Raw genomic sequence first — 20,003 nt, 5'->3', positions numbered from 1 at the left:
TGGTACCTCTGTTATCAGCTTTTAACTCTCAAAGTATACTCACTAATGTTAGTTCATATTAGTGAGACCATAGTATATTTGTCCTTTTGTTTTTTGCTAACTTTACTCAACATAATGTCCTCAGGATTCATCCATGTTATTATATGTTCTATGTCTTTGTTCTGTCTTACAGCTGGATAATATTTCATAATGTATATATACTACAGTTTGTTTATCCACTTATCTTTTGATTGACATTTGGGCTGCTTCCATCTCTTGGCAATCATGAATAATGCTGCAATAAACATCAGTTTACAAATGTCCATTTGTGTCTTTAGTTTCAGTTCCTTTGAGTATATACCTAGCAATGGAATAGATGGGTCACATAGCAAATCCATACTTAGCTTCCTGAGGAACCTCCACACTGTCTTCCAGTGTGGTTTCACCATTCTTCATTCCCACCAACAATGAATAAGTGTACCTCTTTCTCCACATCCTCTCCAGCACTTGTAATTTTCTGCTTTTTGGATAATGGCCATTCTGGTAGGTGTGAGATGATATCTCATTGTGGTTTTGATTTTCATTTCCCTAATTGCCAGTGAAGCTGAACATTTTTTCATATGTTTTTGAGCTATTTGTATTTCCTCTTAAGAAAAGTGTCTGTCCATGTCTTTCATCCATTTTTTAATTGGGTTGTTTGTCTTACTGTTGTTGAGTTGTTGAATTGCTTTATATATGTGGGATAAAGCATATATCTTTATGCTTTATGTGATATGTGGTTTCCAAATATTGTCTCCTATTGTGTGAACTGCCTTTTGACTTTTTTGACAAAGTCCTTTGATGTACAAAAGTGTTTGATTTTGAGAAGATCTCATTTGTCTATTTATTCTTTGGTTGCTCGTGCTTTGGGTGTGAGGTCTAGGAAACCACCTCCCATCAGAAGATCTTTCAGATATTGCCCTATGTTTTCTTCTAAGAGTCTTTTGGTCCTAGAGCTTATGTTTAGGTCTTCTATCAACTCAGAGTTAATTTTTGTGTAAGGTTTGAGGTAGGAGTCCTCTTTCATGCTTTTGGAAATGGATATGTAGTTCTCAAAACACCATTTATTGAAGAGGCTGCTCTGTCCCGGTTGCTTTGGCTTGACTGCCTTATCAAAGATCAATTGTCCATAGATGTGAAAGCATATTTCTGAACACTCAATTTGATTCCACTGGTTGGTATCTCTGTCCTTATGCTAGCACCATGCTGTTTTTGAGAATTGTAGCTTTGTAATATGCTTCAAAGTCAGATAGTGTGAAACCTCTCACTTTGTTCCTCTTTCTCAAGATATTTTTGGCTATTCAGGGCACCTTGCCCTTCCAAATAAATTTGATTATTGTTTTTTTCCATTTCTGCAAGTAAGTTGTTGGGATTTTAATTGGTATTGCATTGAATCTATACATCTTAATTACATTTAGTCTTCCAATCCATGAACACGATATGTTCTTCCCTTTTTTTAGGTCCTGTTCGATTTCTTTTAGTAGTTTCTTGTAGTTTTCTTTGTATAAGTCATTTGTGGCCTTCATTAAATTTATTCCTAAAAACTTGATTCTTTTGGTTGCTATTGGAAATGGATTTTTTTTTAATTTCTTCCTCTTTTTGTACATTACTTGTGTATAAGAACACTACAGATTTTAGTATGTTGATCTTGTAGCCTGCCACTTTGCTATATTCATTGATTAGCTCTAATAGCTTTGCTGTAGATTTTTCTGGATTTTCTACCTATAGCATCATGTCATCTGTGAACAGTAAAAGTTTTACTCCTTCTTTTCCAATTTGGATGCCTTTTATTTCTTGTTCTTGCCTAATTGTTCCAGCAAGAACTTCCAGCACAATGTTGAATAACAATGCTGACATTGGGCATTCCTGTCTTGTTCCTGGTCTTAGAGGGAATGCTTTCAATCTCTCCCTATTGAGTATGATGCTAGCTGTGGGTTTTTCATATATAACCTTTATATACTGAGAAAATTCCCTTCTATTCCTGTCCTTTGAAGAGTTTTCATCAAGAAAGGATGTTGACTTTTGTCAAATGCCTTTTTTTTTTTTTCAGATGCTTTTTTTGCATCAATTGAGATGATCATGTAGTTCTTTTGCTTTGATTGATTGATGTGGTGTATTACATTAATTGATTTTCTTGTGCTGAACCAGTCTTGCATACCTGGAATAGACCCCACATGGTCACGGTGTATAATATTTTTAATGTGCTGCTGGATTCTATTTGTAAGCATTTTGTTGAGGATTTTTGCATTCTATATTCGTTAAAGAGATTGGTCTATAATTTTCTTTTTTTTTATAGTATCTTTGTCTGATTTTGGTATTAGGGTGATGTTGGCTTCACAGAACGAGTTAGGTAGCTTTCCCACCTCTTCAATTTTTTTGAAGAGTTTGAACAGCATTGGTATTAATTCTTTCTTGAATGCTTAGTAGAATTCACATGTGAAGCCATCTGATCCTGGGCTTTTCATTTTTGGGAGGTTTTTGATGACTGACTCAATCTCTTCACTTATGATTGGTTTATTAAGGTCATCTGTTTCTTCTCGGGTCAATGTTGTTTGTGTTTTTCTAGGAAGTTGTCCATTTCCTGTAAGTTTTCCAGTTTATTAGCATATAGTTGCTCATAGTATCTTCTCATAATCTTTACTTCTGCAGGGTCAGTAGTTATGTTTCCTTTCCTGTTTCTGATTTTGTTGTTCTCTGTTGTTTTCCTGTTCTCAGTTTCATTTATTTCTGCTCTAATCTTTGTTATTTCTTTCCTTCTGTTTGCTTTGGGGTTTATTTGTTGTTCTTTCTCTAGTTCCTCCAGGTGAACAATTAATTCCTCAATTTTTGCTCTCTCTTCTCTTTTAATAGAGTTATTCAGGGGAATAAATTTCCCTCTCAGCACTGCCTTTGCTGCATCCCATAAGTTTTGGTATGTTGTGTTTTCATTGCCATTTGCCTCAAGGCATTTGCTAATTTCTCTTGTAATTTCTTCCTTTACCCACTGGTTTTCTAAGAGTGTGTTGTTTATTCTCCATATATTTGTGAATTTTACAGTCTTCTGCCCATTATTTATTTCCAACTTCATTGTGTTATGATCTGAGATAGTATTTTTTATAATATTAGTATTCTTAAATTTGTTGATACTTGCTTTGTGACCCAGTTTGTGGTCTATCCTAGAGAATGTTCCATGGGCACTTGAGAAAAATGTGTATCCTGCTGTTGTGGGGTATAGTGTTCTATAAATGTCTGTCAAGTCTAGTTCACTGATCATGCAATTCAATGTCTCTGTTGCCTTGATGATCCTCTGTCTAGATGTTGTATCTGTTGATGAGAGGGGTGTATTGAAGTTTCCAACTATTATTGTAGAATTATCTACTTTTCCTTTCAGTGTTCTCAGTGATTGCCTCATGAATTTTGGGACACTCTGGCTTGGTGCATAAATATTTATGATTGTTACGTTTTCTTGATGATTGACCCTTTTATTAATATATAGTGTCCTTCTTTATCTCTTTTAATTGTTTTACTTTTGAAGTCGACTTTGCCTGATATTAATATAGCTACCCCTGCTTTTTTCTTGTTGTTGTTTGAATGAAATATCTTTTTCCAACCTTTCACTTTCAGCCCATTTTTGCTCTTGCATCTAAGGTGAGTTTCCAGTAGACAGCATATAGTTGGGTCCTGTTTTTTAATCCATTTTGCCAGTCTGTGTCTTTTTATTGGGGAGTTTAATCCATTAACATTTAGTGTTATTACTATAAGGGCAGTATTCTCTTCTATCATTTTGTCTTTTGGATTTTATGCATCATGTCTTATTTTTTCTTCTCTCTCTTTTTACCCTTCCTGATAATATTCATTTCTACACTCTTCTCCAAACCTTCTCCTGTCTTTTCCTATCAGCCGTAGAGCTCCCTTTAGTATTTCTTGTAGCACTGGTCTCTTATTCACAATCACTCTCAGTGTCTGTTTGTCTGGAAATATTCTAATCTCACCTTCATTTTTTTTAAAGAAATTTTATTTCCAGATAAATTCAAACTTACAGAAAGAGTTGCAAAAACAGTACAAATCCCATACATAGAACTCCAGCATACCCTGACCCCCCTCCCCCAATACTCCAACCCACCACCTTTAACAACCTGTCACAACTCCATTTCTTTCTTTCTTTCCCCCCTCCCTCCCTCTCTCCCTATCATCCATCATCTATTGCTCTGTCTTCTGAACATATGAGAGCAAGCTGCGCACGTCCTTGAAAAAACAATATAATTCACATATACATTTCCCATGAACAAGAACATTATTTTATGCAATCCCATTAAAAGCAGCTAAGAAGTTCTAGAAATTCAACCTTGATACAAAGCTTACATTCTATATTTCCTCTTTTTTTTTTTTTTTTCATGTCCGATCTGTGTCCCTTTGAGTCTCCTCTCCTCCATCCTCAGATCCCATCCAGGATCATCCTTGGCATTTAATTGTCATCTATTTAGACTGTCTTTTTTTTTTTTTTTTTCAATTGTGGAAACATATACACAGCCTAAATCTTCCCATTTCACCCCCTCCCTAGCATTCCATTAGTGGGATTAATCACATTTAGAATGTTGCAATGCTATCACCTTCCCACTATCCATTTCTAGAAGTTTCCCTTCACCCCAAACAGAAACCCTACACTCATTTCTTAACTCCCCATTGCCCCTACCCTCACTTCTCAGAACCCCTACTCTACTTTTCATCTCTGTGGTCATATTCTCTGATATTTTCTTCGTGTTTACCATGGGGCTTAAATTTAACATCTTAAATCTATAACAATCTTGTTTTTCTTTGATACCAACTTAACTTCAATAGGACACATAAACTATGTTCCTATACTCCCTCATTCCCCCACTTTTATGTAGTTCTTGTCAAAAATTACATATTTTACATTGAGTCCAAAACCATTGATTTATCATTATAGTTTATGCATTTTAGATCCTGTAGGAAGTAAATAGTGGAGTTATAAATCAAAAATACAGTAGTATTTGTCTTTATATTTACCATGTGATCTTTAGTGGTACCTTTCATTTCTTCATGTAGTTTCACTCAATTGTTTAGTGTCCCTTCCTTTCATCCTGTCGACTCCCTTTAGCATTTCTTATAGGACTGACCTACTGGTGGTGAAGTCCCTCAGAATTTTTCTCTGTCAGTAGGACTCCCTTTAGTATCTGAAGTAGGGCAGGTCTTTTATTAGCAAAATCTCTCAGCATTTGTTTGTTTGTGAAAAATTTAAGCTCTCCCTCAAATTTGAAGGAGAGTTTTGCTGGATAAAGTATTCTTGGTTGGAAATTTTTCTCTCTCAGGGTTTTAAATATGTCATGCCACTGCCTTCTCACCTCCAGGGTGGCCGCTGAGTAGATGCTACTTAGTCTTATCTTGTTTCCTTTGTATCTGGTGAATTGCTTTTCTCTTGCTGCTTTCAAAACTTGCTCCTTCTCTTCAGTATTAGACAGTCTGATTAGAATATGTCTTGGAGTGGGTTTATTTGGATTTATTCTATTTGGAGTTCGCTGGGCATTTATGCTTTGTGTATTTATATTGTGTAGAAGGTTTGGGAAGTTTTCCCCAACAATTTCTTTGAATACTGTTTCTAGACCTTTACCCTTCTCTTCCCCTTCTGGGACATCAATGAGTCTTAAATTGAACATTTTATTTTATTTATCATATCCCTGAGATCCATTTTGATTTTTTCAATTTTTTCCCCATTCTTTCTTTTGTTCTTTCATTTTCTGTTCTGTGGTCCTCGAGGAGGATGAGTTGTTCAACTTCCTCTAATCTTGTATTATGAGTATCCAGAGTCTTTTTAATTTGGCCAACTTTCTTTTATTTCCATAAGATCTTCTATTTTTTTATTTACTGTTGCAAATTCTTCTTTATGTTCTTCTAGGGTCTTCTTTATGTCCTTTATATCCTGTGCCATGCTGTTCTTCATGTCCTTTATATCCTGAGCCATGCTCTTGTTGCCTGCTTTAATTCTTTGATTAATTGTGCCAAGTACTGTGTGTCTTCTGATCTTTGATTTGGGTATTTTGGTTTGAGTTTTCCATATCATCTGGTTTTATCATATGCTTTAAGATTTTCTGTTGTTTTTGGCCTCTTGGCATTTGCTTTACTTGTTCCCTAATTGACAGAACTGCAGCTTGGTGGCATACACTTTCTCTAACTAACCAGCAGATGGTGTCCGTGAGTCACCTATTCCCAAGTCAGTTCTCCCCCACTTTGTCTTAGTGGTGTGTGGGGATCTGATTCTTGTGGGGTTCAATTGGTGCACAAAGTTTGGGTGTGTTGCTGGTGCTGTTCGCCCTGAATGTGGGGCATGTGTCTGGGTGGTTAGACAAGCAGGACAGCTTTAATAATCAAACCTCCCAGTTGTTCCCAGAGATTTAAGGCTGTTGCAGGAGCCTAAACCTTCATTTCAGTCTTTCCACCAATTGTCTCTGCTGCTGACCCACAAGTCCTTGGTATTTGCGTAGGGTCCCTGGGACTTCTGAGTGGTCCCCCCTTCCCAGCTGTGCTCTTCCAGGACCTCTGCTGAGGGAGGGCTGCACCGTGTCACTAGTATGCACCAGCCCACCAGGGAAGCCCTGGGTTGCTGGGCCATGCAGGGGCACTCCCAGCCTGCTTCAAAGATGGTTGAATGGGGCGCTTTAACTTCCCCCTTTCCACACAGCTCCACCTTCCCAGCTCTGGGACAATCAGCTGTGGGGGCATTAAAGGCCACTGTCCACAGCCGATATTGTGGCATATGTGTAGTGCTGCGGGAAAGATTCCCCATCACACTGGGTTTCTTGGTGTGGCTCTTGGCTGCGGGTTTGGCCCTGGGCAGGGCGTCCCCAGCCTGCTGGGGAGATGGCTACAAGGAATGCAGTTTTTTTTTCTCCTTTTGGCTCCCCTCTGCTCCTTTGGTCTTGAGACAATCAGCAGCGGGTGTGGGAAGGGGTATCCTCCATGCCAGACACCGAAGTGTTAGCCCAGCCTGCTCCCGCCGTGCTTCACTGCATGGTTCTCCCCATTGTATCTGCAGCCACTCTGGGGCTTTTGTTTATTTTTTTAAAGAACTAGTCCATCTCCAAATGCCCACCATTTCCCCACACTGCAGTGTGGCTGTGGGACTTTCAGCCAGCTTACTCACTCGTTTCAGAATGCAGGCTCCTGGTTTCACCAAATGCACATTCCCTGTGGATTTAGCAGACCTTGTCTGGCTGGTGCTATGCTGGGAGTGGTGTTCTGGATAACTTTCTGGTTTTTATCTAGTATTTTTCACAGAGGTGTTTTTGTGCCCTGTCTCACCTAGCTGCCATCTTAGGTTATCCTCCTCTCCCTTATTTTTGAAGGACAGTTTTGCCGGATATAAGATTCTTGGTTGGCAGTTCTTCTCTTTCAGTATCTTAACTATGTCATACCACTGTCTTCTCACCTCCATGGTTTCTGGGGAGAAATCTGTACATAGTCTTATCGAGCTTGCCTTGTATGTGATGGATTGCTTTTCTCTTGCTGCTTTCAGAATTCTCTCTTTGCCTTTAACATTGGACAATCTGATCAGTCAGTGTCATGGAGTAGGTCTATTGTGTTCTGTTCTGTTTGGGGTGCACTGTAGTTCTTGAATCCCTAATTTTCTGCCTTTCATAAGGGTTGGGAAATTCTCATTGATTATTTCTTCTATTATTCTTTATCCCCCTTTCCCCTCTCTTCTCCCTCTGAGACACACATAATACATGTATTTGTGCATTTCTTGTTGTCACTCAGATCCTTAAAACTCTGCTCATATTTTTCCATTATTTTCACCATCTGTTCTTTTGTGTGTGTGAACTGAGATGTCTTGTCTTTCAATTCATTGATCCTTACATTTACCTGTTCAAATCTACTGTTGTATCTCTCCATTGTCTTTTTCTTCTCCTCCACTATGCCCTTCATTCCCATATATTCTGCCATTTGCTTTTTCAAGTTTATAAATTCTTCTTTATGGCTATCCAGTGTCCTCCTTATGTCCTTCATCTCTTTTGCTATGTCTTCCCTCAGTTCATGGACTTGATATTTGAATTGATTTAGCTTTGTTTGAACATCTCCAATTAGTTCTTCCTTCAGTTCATTGAGTTGATTTAGCAATAATTGCTTCAACTCCTGTGTCTCAGTTGAATTATTAGTTTATTCCTTTGGCTGGTCCATATTTTCATGTTTCCTAGTCTGGGTCATTATCTTAAGCTGTCTAGGCATCTGACTTTCTTGATTAGTTTATTCTGGAGCTTGTTTTCCATCTTTTACATAGGGTTTTCTTGTTGGTTGGCTTTGTTCTCTAACCCTAGGGTTTCAGTTCAGCCTATTCTAGACATTTAACATAGATTCTGTTTAGTTGATCAGAGTTTTTCACCTCTTGTTTTTCTGTTTCTTGTCCTGCCTCTATGTAGCCTTCTTATGTGATGGTCTCCTCAGATATGGTCAACCCCAGTCAGGTTTTCCCAGTCCAGAGTTGCCCAGGTCTCAGAAGGAGGGTATGGAGTTTCCTTGAGAATGAGATCCTCCTATGAGGACTTTGGAGTCTATACTTTCCTTATACTGTCCAGCAGGCGGTGCTTGCCAGCCCAGTTACCCCACCAGTGTAAGGAGGTGTGGAACCTTTGTTCTCCTGGTGACCATGACCCTGTCAGGAGTGTGGCTGACTGAAGCTGGTTCCTGAATTCCAGCCCCTGGGATCTGAGTTCCCAAAAGGAGAGCTACCACTAGAGATGGGCCATGTTCTCCTTTTCTTGGGAAGTTATGGTGTTTAGTGAATTTTCTCCACCAGTAGACTTACTGCTTTGTCTCTCAGAGCTATCTTAGCTCTGCTCTTCCCTGGGCCCAAATTGCAACTCTTTGAGGTTTTCTGTAATGGGCTTCTTAGAATAATTGTTTTATAAAAAGAGAAAAAGGTAAAATTTAAAAAAAAAAAGAAAGAAAGAAAAGAAAAGAAAAAGAAAAAGAAGGGCCCGGTATGAAGTATTTGCAATCCTTGTAGATATAATGGGCTATTGAAATGCTAAAAGACAAGGAGTTGAGAGTCATTAAGGAACAATCAAGAAAGCAAAGAAACAGGCTCTTCAGAGAAGGGTCCTCGCCCTCTGGATTTTCATATGTGCCTGATTCTATTTGAACCCTGCCCTTCTCCCCATATTATGTTCACCCAAATTCCAAAAGTCTCTGTTTTTATTTTTGTGGGTTTTTGGTTTTTTTTTTTGCTGTTTTTGCTAGCCCCATCTCCTCTCCACCAGGCTGACTGCTCCCAGATTCTCCAATGTCTGGTTTCAGTCTATGTATGTTTGGAGTTTTTGATCAGCAGTCTGAATTTTCAATAAGAGCTGCAACTGCAGCTCTCCCTCCTGGTTCCCAGCACCAATAGTCCCTCCTCCCAGGGGACTGTGCCTGGCAGGGAGGGGCACAGGTCCCCTGACCAAGAGAACTTACAGATTTCAGAGATCTCAGCTGTTCCACACATTAGTGAGCATTATGTGAAGTATGCCCAAAGTCAAATTGCTCTGCACTGTCCAGTCCACACAGTTTCTGGCTTTCTACCAACTGCCCTGGAGGAGTAACTAAAACCCATACTTTACCACTCTGACATCTTGCCCTCCTTTCTCTGAGATGAGCTTTTAAATCTGTATTTACGAAGCAAGGAACTCTGCCAGTGCAGCTGAGTGTCCTTGGGTTAGTAGCTTATCATTTGTAAATAGATGCTTTCATATCTTTGATAATGTAATAGTAATAAGTTGAAACACATGAATTGCCAATATTAAATAGTTTTGACTTCCAAAATGGCAGTTTCATTTGACTCAAACTAATACTTACTTTGAAATTTTGTTTTGGTAATCAAATAAGAAAAACATAATATAGGATTAGCTACATTCTTGACAAATGGTAAATGTATAACAGAGGTAGCTACTACAATTTTATTTAAACTGACATATATATCACATGCAGACTTCTAATTCTTTAGTCACAGAAGAGATGCCAAGAAACCATGCAAAACACAGAATAGCTGGTTTGAGAATAAGAAAACTCCAAATGAATCCTGGAAGCCATAGTGCATTAACTACATTTTCTAACTTCTGTAAATTGATGCTTTAAAATCTATAGACGTCTTCAGGTGGCTAAGTCTCAGCTATACCTCTTCTACTTCCAGATGTGGTAGGTTTTCTATTTCTAATTTCTACTCCAGTTGCAAGGGTGCCACTTTCAAATACCATACTTTCTCTGGTTTCCTACAGAAACCACAATAAAGCTTCTCTCAGTCCCACTTACTCTCTCTCTCTCTGCCTTGTGACCTACCCTGGTGATTTCCCCATGTGGTCCTGTATGGCATTTTGCCTTCTCCTCAAGGAACTGTGAGTACAGTAAATCTATCAAACTCTGGTCCCACTCTCTCTTGATCCTTGTCCAGTCTTCCCATACCTTACACAAGGTAATATAAACAAAACACATGGTTGATATGAAAGGACACCAAGGAGAAGACAAACAACCAGGGGTATGGGTGGGGTAGAAAGGTCTTAGATCATTTGAACATTTATCCCACACTTTCTGAAAATATTTCTCTTGCACACTGTGCATTGTGAACTTTTTATTTTTAAAATTTATTTTAGGATATAATTTTCATGTAGATAGGTAGATGAAAACAAGATTCTGAGAGACAGGCAGACATGGGAATCACCAGTAATAAACCACACATATCTTGCCTGAGTTGCTCTGAGGACTGATGCCTAAACCATCTCAGTATGGCCTGCAGAGGAGGAGGTGGGCATGGCCAGCCTCCCTCAGCTGCACTGTCCCGTGTTAGCTCTGGAAGTCATTCCTCATGTAAAATTCGTTCCCATAGCATATGCATGGTGTCTGACTTTTTCTACCCAAAAGTGGGTGGCATGGAAAACTACATTTACCAGCTCTCTCAGTGCCTGAGAGGGTACAAGGTCATAATTGTCACCCATGCTTATGGAAATCAAAAAGGTGTCCCATATTCATCACTGATAGCCTCAAAGTCTATTATTTGCCTCTGAAAGTCAAGTACAACCAATATACAGCTGTGACCCTCTTTCACAATCTGCTCAGATACATATTTGTTTGAGAGAGAGTCATGATACTCCATCCACATAGTTCCTTTTCTTCCATGGCCCATGATGCCCTCTTCCACGCCAAGACAATGGGGCTCTAGACAGTATTCATGATGATTCCTGTTTTGGATTTGCGGATGTCAGCTCACTGCTTACAAACAAGCATCTGTCTCTTTGAGACACCAACCACATAATTTGCATCTCTTACACTAGGATTGATTTGCTTATTGGTATAATACCTGAACTCTGTCAGAAATATCTAGACTTAAATTCATAATTGGGGGAGAGGGACCAAAGAGAGTCATTTTGGAAGAAGTATGGGAAAGAAATAGCTACATGACAGGGTATGTCTCTTGGGAGCCTTATAACACAAAGATGTTAGAAATGTCTTAGTTCAAGGACATATTTTTCTTAATACCTCCCTTACCAAAGCATTCTGCATGGCAATTGTAGAAGCGGCCAGTTGTGGTTTATAGGTTGTAAGTTCCAGGATTGGTGGAATTCCTGAGATACTTCTGGAAAATCTTACTATTTTATATGAAACTTCTGTAAAATCTTTGTGTGAAGGAATGGAAAAGTTATTTACCAACTGAAGTCAGGGGCTTTGCCAGCTCCAGAAAAATTCCATAACATAGCTAAGATTTTCTGTACCTGGAGGAATGTTGTGGAGAGAACTAAAAAAAGTGTATGACTGCATGGCAGGGAGGCTGTATTACCAATAGACAAATGACTGGATAAACTCATCTCTTGCTATGGTCCAGTAACAGACTGTATTTTTGCTCTGTTGGCTGTGTTCACTTTCTCTTCCTCATTTTCCTGAGAAGGATGACTCTGGATTCTGTCATTGATGTCACAATAGATGTCATGGGGACAAGAAGTGCCTGGATTCATCAGTATTCTTTATAGTAACAAAAGAGGGAGACAGTAATGAGATTTCTAAAACCAGGTAGAAGAAAGCCTGGATTGTAAGATTTTAAATATTTGTGATAGTACCACTGAGACTATTTAAAATAACCTTGCTTTTTTTAAGAAGTTAATTTAGTAAGTTTTGCTACCTCTATATCATTTAACACTTTATTTTGAGGAAAGATAAAAACTTATGCAATTCCTGAGTATAGGAACTCCTTGCGCTTATCTAAAATTTGGAAGAGAAACATTTAAACCACTCAGGTATGAAATTTTTCAGACTACTGAAATCCCTCTAGCAGAGATGGTTCAACATTATATTTTGGGAGCTTTGGGTGCTGAAGAACCAAACGTTTTCTGGGTATTTTTTAGGCCAATTTTTAAATTAGATGTTCACCAGATGTTTGCAAGTTTTCTTTAGGGAAGTATAACAACTATATGAACTATTTTAAGTCATAGTCATATACACTTATTATAATTCGTCATGTAATTAAACATTTATTGGGTACACTCAGCAAGTGCTATATCTAATCAGCAGGTTTCTCCAGTAAGATAGTCCATTTGTTATTGGCATCTTTTGAGCATCTATCTGGAGAACATTGAACTAGATACTTCCGTTGAGGACCAGGGGTGCACTTGCTCTTTCTTCGTTACTCAAGTTGCTTATTTCACTTCATTGCAGTAAGAGTTAACATGAAGTGGTAAAATATCCAACCTGCCAGAAGTGCTCGTGCTAGTTAATGCTAGGATAGAATTGCCGGCAGACTGAGTCCTTTGATCTATTTTATGCAGTCTCCTAGATGGAGCCTTTGTCTTCAGTTCTCTTTTTGAAAATTCTTTTTACTTTTGAAGTACTCAGGACCTATACGCTGTTGGTGATGATACAGAGAAACTCTCCACCTCTTTCAGTGCTTAGTTCAGTCTTCTATAAGTGCCTTTATGTTTTCTGAGCAGCATATACAAGGTGTGCCATCTCAAAATCAGCTTCCTACACCTTTGATAAAAGTCAGTACCCCTCACTCGTGGCCTAACGGATGTCTGATGACTGTTGTCAGTGTACAGAAGACACTTTCCAGAGTTTTCAATTTATATCAAACTGAGTCTGAAAATTTTAGAAACTCAAGTGTCTTTGTGGGTGGATTTGTTAACCAGTAACTGTCAATGCCCAGAGCCATGGTTTTTTTAACCCCAAATTATCCATAGGTGTATATTATTAATTCTTTGAACTCTTCAGAATAAATTTTTGTGAAATCAAAATGATGAGGCACTCATGAGTATACTAGATTGTTTGGTCAGTATTTTGAGTCTATACAGGGTTTTGTTTTGTTTTGTTTTACTGACAATATTCACAAAACTTGTTACTTTTTGAAAAGTATCTTAACATGACTTTGAACTGGTTGCCACTGATAGAAAGAAATATATTGTGTTTCATTTGTACTAAAACAGAAATGCAACAGTGTAATTTTTAAAGTCTGGAAGTTAGGATTCCTTCTGGTGAAGAGAAATGGACTGATCCAAACCATAAAATCTTATTGGGATTTTCATACATAGAAACTTAATTATATAAACATGAAATCTGACAGTGCCAGTATTCATGATAAAGTGAGAAACTGCAGCACTTGGTTTTATGTATTCTATTCAGCAATTTTTAAAGGCATGCCACTGTTTTTTCTTATATTTTTGTTTTTGTTTTTGTTTTTCAGAATTGTCATGTGTACATAGCTTAAATTCTTTGGACACAAATAAGATTTAAATTTGTCTTTACATACAAACTTTATCATTTGCAAATTAAAATTATTTTCCTTGGGATTTTTTTTCCAACAAATGAAAGTAAATTTGCTTGTCTTATGTAAATCTTAATTTTCAGGCTTCCTTGAATACCTTAATTATAACTGTCAGAGTTGCACTGGTCAATATGTGGAAACATATTGCACTACCCTGCTACTTATATTTATTTGAAAATGACTTCATAAGCAATGAGAATATATGAAAAATATGCTGTATCTTTTCTTATGTTACAAAAGTAACACCTGTAAAACTGATATGCTACCTGTCTTAAATTTCTTCATGACATTTTGAAAAAAAATAAAAAATAAAAACATGGTTCTGAGAGAATGACAATAATACGGGCACCATAGTTCCACTAAAGCATATATAAACAAGCATGGAACAAATAATTTAACCTCTCTTTTTTTACTTATAACCCTGCTAGATGTATTCATGCCTGTAGAGTTCACAGATTCTTTATAATGTGTTTATTCTGAGGTTATTAATGAAGAGCATTTCAAAGCTTCAACCTACATGGGGTTAGAAAAAATTCATTTATTGCTGGTTTACATTTCAGAAAAGTTGTTTTCTATGCACTCTAAAATTTCTGATACTTTCAGATCCAGTTCTGGATAATGTAATATATTGCAGTGAAGTTTCATATATTTTGTTTCTTCATATCTTAACTAAGTAGCTGAGTTTTAGCTTTATTATTCCTAGTGATGACTTTTCTTTAAAATCTAGAAATCAGTTTTAGGTAAATATTGGTGGAAATTTGCAATGAACTGTCATTGACAATTATATTTTCTTACTCTGATATTTTTTAAACGTTTGAGCTTTTATAGAAAGCAATTTTCATCTAAAATTTAGAATCCTTTACAAATTAAAAATAAGTAATACATATTCTTATATTTATACTTTTATATACTATATTTAATTATATTTGTTGTATAATGTGTTCTTATGTTTATACTTTAATCTACTACATTAATTATATTTGTTTTTTTTTATTTGGCTGGACTTGAACACAGAGAATTCAATGCTTTTAATTGGAAGGTTAAACTGAGGTAGAAAATAATAATGATAGCTGTAATTTATTGACTGCTTAACTTACTCTGGACATTTTTCAAAGTGTCTACAAAATTCATTTAGTTTTTATTACAATTTTATGAGGTGGGGTCTACTAGTTTTTCCATCTTACAGAAAAAAAAAAAAATGAGGCATAGAGAAATAAATTAGCTTATCCAGGATCACACTAGTTTTCCAGTCTCAAACCCCAGTGAGGTGGAAACCTGAATTTTGAAAAAAGCTGAGAAGGAACTTGGGGAGAGGGACAGAAATAGTTTGTCACTAGTTTCATAATGTACAATATAGATGATTGATATAAAGAACAATTTCAGGAAAAACTTTCATACTCAGAGTAGCATATGAATGGTTGAAAATCATGTTTTGTTTTGCTATAAAATGTATTGGTAATATGCATTTGGAAAGTAGCTTATTTCAACTTGATATCATGCTCCATAGTGAGGAGGGGAAGTAAGTAGCCAAATTAAATTAAAATACTCAACCTAGATAAGGCAGTTGATAAAATATGTGTTTAAGCACAAAAGCATTCCTTTAAACAGAACATTTTCATGGTGATAATTTTTTTTTATTTTTTATTTTATTTTGAAATAAATTCAAAGTTGTAGGAACAGTTGCAAAAACAATACTAACCCCATACAAAGAATTCCATCCTACCCTGACCCCCTTCCCCTGATATCTCAATCCACCAACCTTAACATGCTGTCACATCGCTATTTCTTTCCCTCCCTCCCTCCGTCCCTCCCTATCTATCATCCATCATCTATTGCTCTGTCTTCTGAACATGTGAGAGCCAGCTGCACACATCCTTGAACATACACTATAATTCAAGTATACACTTCCCATGAACAAGAACATTCTTTTATGCGATCCCATTAAGCGCAGCTAAGAAGTACAAGAGGTTCAACAATGATACAAAGGTTACATTCTGTATTTCCTTTACCTTATGTCTCAACTGTGTCCCTTTGAGCCACCTGTCCTCTATCCTCCAATTCCATCCAAGTTCATCCTTGGCATTCAGTCATCTATTTGGACTGTCTTTTTTTCTTTCCTTTTTTTTTTTTCAGTTGTGGGAACATATGTACAGCCTAAATCTTCCCATTCCACCCCCTCCCTAGCCTTCCATTACTGGGATTAATCACCTTTAGAATGTTGTAATGCTCTTTCCCACCATCCATTACTAGAAATTTCCCTTCACCTCAAACAGCAACTCCACCCTCATTTCTTAACTCCCCATTGCTCCTTCCCCCATTTCTCTTAACCCGAACTCTACATTTCATCTCTATGTTTATGTTCTCTGACAGTTTCTTTGTGTTTGCTGTGGGGGTTAAAATTAACCTCTTAAATCCATATCAATCTTGTTTTTCTTTGATACCACCTCCACTTCAATAAGACACATAAACTGTGTTCCTATACTCCTCCATTCCCCTACCTTTATACAGTTGTCTGAAATTACATATTTTACATTGAGTTCAAAACCACTGATTTGTCATTAGGGTTTGTGTAATTTATATCATGTGGGAAATAAATAGTGGAGTTATAGTTCAAAAATTATTGACTTCTATTTGTATTCCATTGTGGTTGGAGAATGTGCTTTGAGTATATTCAATTTTTTTTTTGTTTGTTTGTTTTAATTTCTTGAGGCTTGTTTTATGTCCCAGCTTATGGTCCCTTCTGGAGAAAGATGAGTTTGGACGTTTTATTTTATCTATCGTATCCCTGAGATCCGTTTTGATTTTTTTGATTTTTTTCTCCATTCTTTCTTTTGTTCTTTCATTTTCTGTTCTGTGGGCTTCTAGGACACAGAGATGTTGTTCAGCTTCCTCTATTCTTGTATTGTGAATATCCAGAGTCTTTTTGATTTGGCCAGCAGTTTATTTCCATAAGATCTTCTATTTTTTTATTTACTCTTGCAATGTCTTCTTTATGCTCTTCTAGGGTCTTCTTTATGTAGCTTATATCCTGGGCCATGGTCTTCTTGATGTCCTTTAAATCCTTTGCCATGTTTTCATTCTTTGATTGTATTTCTTTGATTAATTCTGCAAGGAACTTTGTTTCTTCTGATAACTTGATTTGTGTGTTTGGAGTTGGATTCTCCATATCATCTGGTTTTATCATATGCATTGAGATTTTCTGTTGTTTTTGGCCTCTTGGCATTTGCTCTGCTTGACAGGGTTCTTTTAATTTGTAAAAAAAAACCTATCTAATTTTTCAGAAACACTGTTTGGTGACATACACTTTCTCTAACTAACCAGCAGATGGCATCTCTGGTTAGTTATACCTCTCAAGTCAGTTCTCCACCTTGTCCCCACAATGAGTGGGGAAATGATTCTTGTAGGGTCCAGCCAGAGAACTCAGCCTGGGTGTGTTGCTGGAGCTGTCTGCCCTGAATGCAGGGCGCCTGTACAGGTGGTCAGGGAGGAAGGATAGCCTCAATATTCAAATCCCCCTGGTTCCTGGAGATTCAAGGCCGCTGCAAGAGTCCAAGCCTTCGTTTCATTTCAGCCCCAGCCCCTCTCTCTCGCTGTCTCACAAACCACTGGACTTGGTGTAGTGTTGCTGGGATCTCCGAGCAGGTCCCCCCGCCCGGCTGCGCTCCTCCAGGACCTCTGCTGAGGTAATGCTGTGCTATGTCATCAGTGTGCGCCGTACCTCAAGGGAAGCCCTGGGCCACCGGGCTGAGCCGGCTTGCTTTCAGCCTTATGCAACAATGGCCAAACGGGGCATCTCCACACCCCCCTCCTCGCACAGTTCCTCCTTCCCAGCTCCGGGACAACTGGCAGGGCTCTGGGCTGTGGGTACGGCCCCAGGCAGGAGTTTATCCAGCCCTCCCGGGAGCGAGCTGCTAGCCGCGGGGATTCTTTCAGCTTCTGGCTCTCTGCTCCATTCCCCCGGCCCCCAGGATATCTGCAGCGGGCTTTCTTCCAGGCCTGACACCGAGAGGCCAGCCCAGCCCCCTCTTGCTGTGTTTTACTGCGTGTTTCCCACGATCGCACCTGCAGCTGCTCCTGAGTCCCCCCCCCCCCTTTTTTTTTCAAAAGAGCCCATTGGTCTCCAGATGCCAAACCCTGGCTTCCCCGGATAGCTGCACGGCTGCGGGACTTCCAGGCAGCTTACTCACTCGTTTCAGAATGCAGACTCCCAGTTTCACCCCGTATACAGCCCCTGGGAACTAGCAGATCTCGTCCAGCTGGCACATTGCTGTAACCGGTATTCTGGGTCACTCTCTGGTCCTTATCTAGTGTTTTCCATGGAGGTGTTCCTTAGCCCTGTCTCACCTAGCCGCCATCTTGGTTTCTCCCCCCATGGTGACAATTTAAAAGTATGTCAAAAAGTATGTATCTAAAAAAACTATGAAAGTAAATATTTACATAATATAATAACCTTCAGTACATTTTAAATGTTTAGCCTTTATGAAAATGAATTACCAAATATAATACAAAAATAAAGATTTCTAAAAGTATTATTTTTCAATGGTAATGCTTAGATTAATGGATGTTTAGTCTAACAGTCAAAACAAAACTAACAAACAAAAAACTGTGTGGGAGAGGGTATTAAAAGCATTATATTATTTTAAATACAGCATATCTCACTGCAAAATTAAAGAAAGACTTTTTCAAAATATTGTCAAACATTAAGTTAAAAAAGTTTTTGTAATATTTTGATGCGACTATATTTCTAGCTAACTGACCTCCTCTCCCTCATGAGCCCGAATCCACTGTGTAGTAAGAGGAAGGATTATTGTAATCAGGAAATGTTTGCTAATCCAAAACTTAACATCTTGCAAGGTAATTTAGTAGATGCTAGGATAACTAAGGTAACGCCTGGTTCTCCAGATACATTCCACCTCTTGTTGCTCCTCTCCAGGGTGGAATCTCCTATATTGTTGAGGATCGGATAATCTTGTTGCAGGAAATATAGAAAAATGGGGAAACTGGATGCTTGAATCCATGTGGTATTACTTCACCTTCCCTGAAAAATGCTCTAGAGTGATTTAGTTGCTTGTTTCACTGAGCTCCTTATTGTGTAGGTTCAATGTTTGCAAGTACTTTCAGGGGTTTTATGACTCTGTCATTCTCTGTCCAGTTCCAAATCTCCTGAATGCCACAGCAACTTTTTTCTATTCTGGACTTTTCTAGAACACCGACCAACTAAGTCCTCCTGTGAAGGGGAGCATACCCCTTGTTCTGGTTTGCTAATGCTGCGAGAAAGCAAAACACCAGAAATGGATTGGCTTTTATAAAAGGGGGTTTATTTGGTTAAACAGTTACAGTCTTAAGGCCATAAAGTGTCCAAGGTAACACATCAACAATCAGGTACCTTCACTGGAGGATGGCCAATGGTGTCCAGACAAACTCCGTTAGCTGGGAAGGCATGTGGCTGGCGTCTGCTCCAGTTTCAAAATGGCTTTCTCCCAGGATGTTCCTCCCTAGGCTTCAGCTCCTCAAAAATGTCACTCTTAGTTTCTCTTAGGGCATTTGTCCTCTCTTAGCTTCTCTAGAGCAAAAGTCTGCTTTCAACAGCCGTCTTCAAACTGTCTCTCATCTGCAGCTCCTCTCTCAGTCAAAAGAATTACAATCTAATCAACACTAATATGTCTGCCCACACAAGATTGCTTCAAAGATAATGGTGTTTTGGGGAACATAATACATTCAAACTGGCACACCCCTCAATCACCCGGACTCACAGGAACTTCTAGTCACCAACAGCATGCACAGGGCATGGGAAATTCTCAAGAACTGAATGCTGAGAGAGCTGAGCTGCCAGGAGTCAGAGTAGTCAGTTAAAACAATCGAGCTAAATGAGAATAAAGCCAAGCCTTTAATCACTACAATGGTATAAACAAGAGGCTAATCTGAATCAGTGTCTCCTCCTGCTCCATTTTTCCTCATGGACTGACTACACTGGTGAGAGTCATATAGATCAGTGTAGGCAAGGGACAAGAACCCTGCAGTTTTATGGACCTGAGGCTGCAGAAGGGATGGTAGGGGGAATAGGAATGTAAAATTGCTGAATGCTGAGCCAGAGTGGGGAAAAATGTCTTCAAGTTCTCCCTCTCCTCTTGCCTATAGGGACATCTCAGCAGAGGTGCCAGGGAAGGTCTCAGGTTAGGAGTGCAGATACTGGCTGTGTGCTCTGTGTGGGAGG

General features: G+C 38.4%; 1 pseudogene; it reads left to right on the top strand.

Moving 5' to 3' along the window:
* Positions 1-10,766: 10,766 nt before the first annotated feature.
* On the top strand, positions 10,767-12,049 carry LOC119507490 (annotated as a pseudogene).
* Positions 12,050-20,003: the final 7,954 nt, after the last annotated feature.

Source organism: Choloepus didactylus, chromosome 12, assembly GCF_015220235.1.
Source record: "Choloepus didactylus isolate mChoDid1 chromosome 12, mChoDid1.pri, whole genome shotgun sequence".
Lineage (NCBI taxonomy): Eukaryota > Metazoa > Chordata > Mammalia > Pilosa > Megalonychidae > Choloepus > Choloepus didactylus.
Note: the sequence above shows the minus strand (reverse complement) of the source record. Positions and strands in the feature narration are given on the sequence as shown.